We start from the raw sequence: 2,691 nt of genomic DNA on the forward strand, positions 1-2,691 counted from the left end.
GTGTTATCTCATTGTACTTTTGAGTTGTGTTTTCCTGAAGATCAGTATTGTTGAGCATCTTTTCATATGTCTCTTGGCCATGTGTATGTCTGCCTTGGGAAAATGTCCATTCGTGTCTTCTGCCCAGTTTTAATCGGAATTTCTCCTTTTTTTGGGTGCTGTATGACTTTATTTGTTTTGCGACACTAAGCCTTAATCAGATGTCGTGTGCAAATAGTATTCTGTAGGTGTTTTAGTTTTGTTGATTATTTCCTTGGTGACAGAGCTTTTTATTTTTACGAAGTCCCATTATTTTTGCTTGTGTTTCCCTTAACTCAGGAGATATATCTGCAAAGATGTTTGTACAGCCAATGTCAAATAAGATACTGTCTGTGTTCATTATCCTCTGGGATTTTTATGGTTTCAGGTTTCACACATAGGTCTTTATCCATGTTGGATTTATTTTTGTGTATATTGTAAGAAGGTGGTCCATTGTTGGTCTTGTTTGGTTTTGCAGGTTGCTGTCTAGTTTTTTTCCAAAACCATATGTTGAGGAGATTCTTTTTAAGTGTATGTATTTATTTTTTAGAGACAGAGATAATGCAGAAGGGGGCAGAGAGAAATGGGGATTGAGAATCCCACACATGCTCTGCACTGCCCTGAGATCATGACCTGAGCTGAATCCCCAATCACACGCTTTGCAGCCTCCCATGTGTCCCAAGACTATCTTTTTTTTCCATTGGATATACTTTCCTGCTTTATTGAGAATTAATTGACCATATAGGTTTGAGTTCATTTCTGGGTTTCCGTTCTATTGATCTCTGCGTCTGTGTTGTTGTTGTTGTTGTTGTTGTTGTTGTTGTTGATGTTGTTGTTTTTTGCCAGTACCATACTGTTCTGTTCAGTACAGCTTTTTAATATAACCTGATGTCTGTAATTGTGATGCCTCCAGCTTTAGTTTTCTTCTTCAATTTTGTTTTTGCTGTTTGGAGTCTTTGTCGTTCCATACAAATCTTGGAATTATATGTTGTAGTTCTGTAACAAATGTTTTTGTTAATGTGATAGGGATTTCATTACATGTGTAGATTGTTTTGAGGAGTGTAGACATTTTAACAGTATTTTTGCTTCCCATCCATGAGGGTGAAATATATTTCCTTTTCTTTTCGTCCTCTTCCATTTCTTTCATCAGTGTTTCATAGCCTTTAGAGTACAGGTCTTTCACCTCTTTGGTTAGGTTCATTCTAGGTATCTTGGGGTATTTGGTGCACCTGTCAATAGGATTGATCCCTTACTTTCTCTTTCTGTTAATTCATTACTCGTCTATAGAAATGCAATAGATTTCTGTACATTGATTTCTGTATATTGTGATTTGTGGAATTCATATATAAATCCTAGAAATTTTCATTGGAGTATTTCATGGTTTTTATAGAGAGCATCATGTCAGTTCCAAACAGCGAAAGTTCTACTTCTTCCTTGCCAATTTGGATGCCTCATTTCTTTTTTTGTCTGATTGCTGTAGCTAGGACTTCTTGTACTATGTGGAATAATAGTGGTGACGGGTCATCCCTGTCTTGTCCCTGACCTTGGAGGAAACACTTTCAATTTTTCCCCATTGAGGATGAGCTGAGCTGTGGCTTTTTCCTAGGTGACCTTTATATGTGTAGGTAGGTTTAGTCCAAGTCTACTTTGCTGAGGGTTTTTATCATGAATGGATGTGACATTTTGTCAAATGGTTTTACCGCATCTGAGGAAAGCATCCTATTGTTCTTATCATTTCTTCTAATACTGTGGTGCATCATGTTGATTGATCGGCGAATGTGGAGCCACCCTTGCAGCCCAAGAATATATCCCACTTGATTATGGTAAATGATTCTATTAATGTATTGTTGACTTTAATTTGAAGGTATTTTAATGAGAATTTCTGCATACATACTCTCAGGCTATTGGTCTGCAGTTTTATTTTAAATTTTTAAACATTTTTTTAAAATGTTTATTTCTTTCCTTAGATAGAGTACATAAAAGTGAGGGAGGGGCAGAGAGACAGAGAGAGAGAATCCTGGCCATGCTCCACACTGTCAATGCACTGTCCAATGTGGGACTGGAACCCACGCCCCGCAAGATAATGTCCTAATCCAAAATTAAGACCTGGACAATAAACCAACTGAGCCACACAGGCGCCCCGGCAGTTTTCGGTTTTAGTGGAGGCTTTATCTGGGTTTGGTATCAGGGCAATGATGGCCTCATAAGATGAATTTGTAAGTTTTTCTTCTTTTTTATTTTTTGTAATCATTCGAGGAGAATACATATTACCTCTTCCTTAAATGGATGGTAGAATTAATCAGTGAAGCCCTCTGCCCTGAACTCTTGTATTGGGGGGAGTTTTTTTTTCTTATTGATTTGATTTCTTTCTGTTTTCAGATTTTATGTATCTTCCTGTTTCAGTTTTGGTAGTTTTTGTGTTTCTAGGAATTTGTCCATTTTTCTCAGAGTGTCCAATTTGTTGCATATAGTTTTTCATAATATTATCTTCTAACTGTATTTTTGTAGTGTTGACTGTTGTTTCTCCTTTCTTATTTGTGATTTTATGTATTTGAGTCCTTTCTCTCTTCTTTGTGAAAACTCTGCCTAGGAGGTTTTCATGTTGATTACTGTTTTCAAGGAACCAGCCCCTTGTTTCATTGATTTGGTTTAGTGTCTTTTTGGTTTGTATAT

This window comes from Prionailurus viverrinus, unplaced genomic scaffold (genome assembly GCF_022837055.1).
Source record: "Prionailurus viverrinus isolate Anna unplaced genomic scaffold, UM_Priviv_1.0 scaffold_69, whole genome shotgun sequence".
NCBI lineage: Eukaryota > Metazoa > Chordata > Mammalia > Carnivora > Felidae > Prionailurus > Prionailurus viverrinus.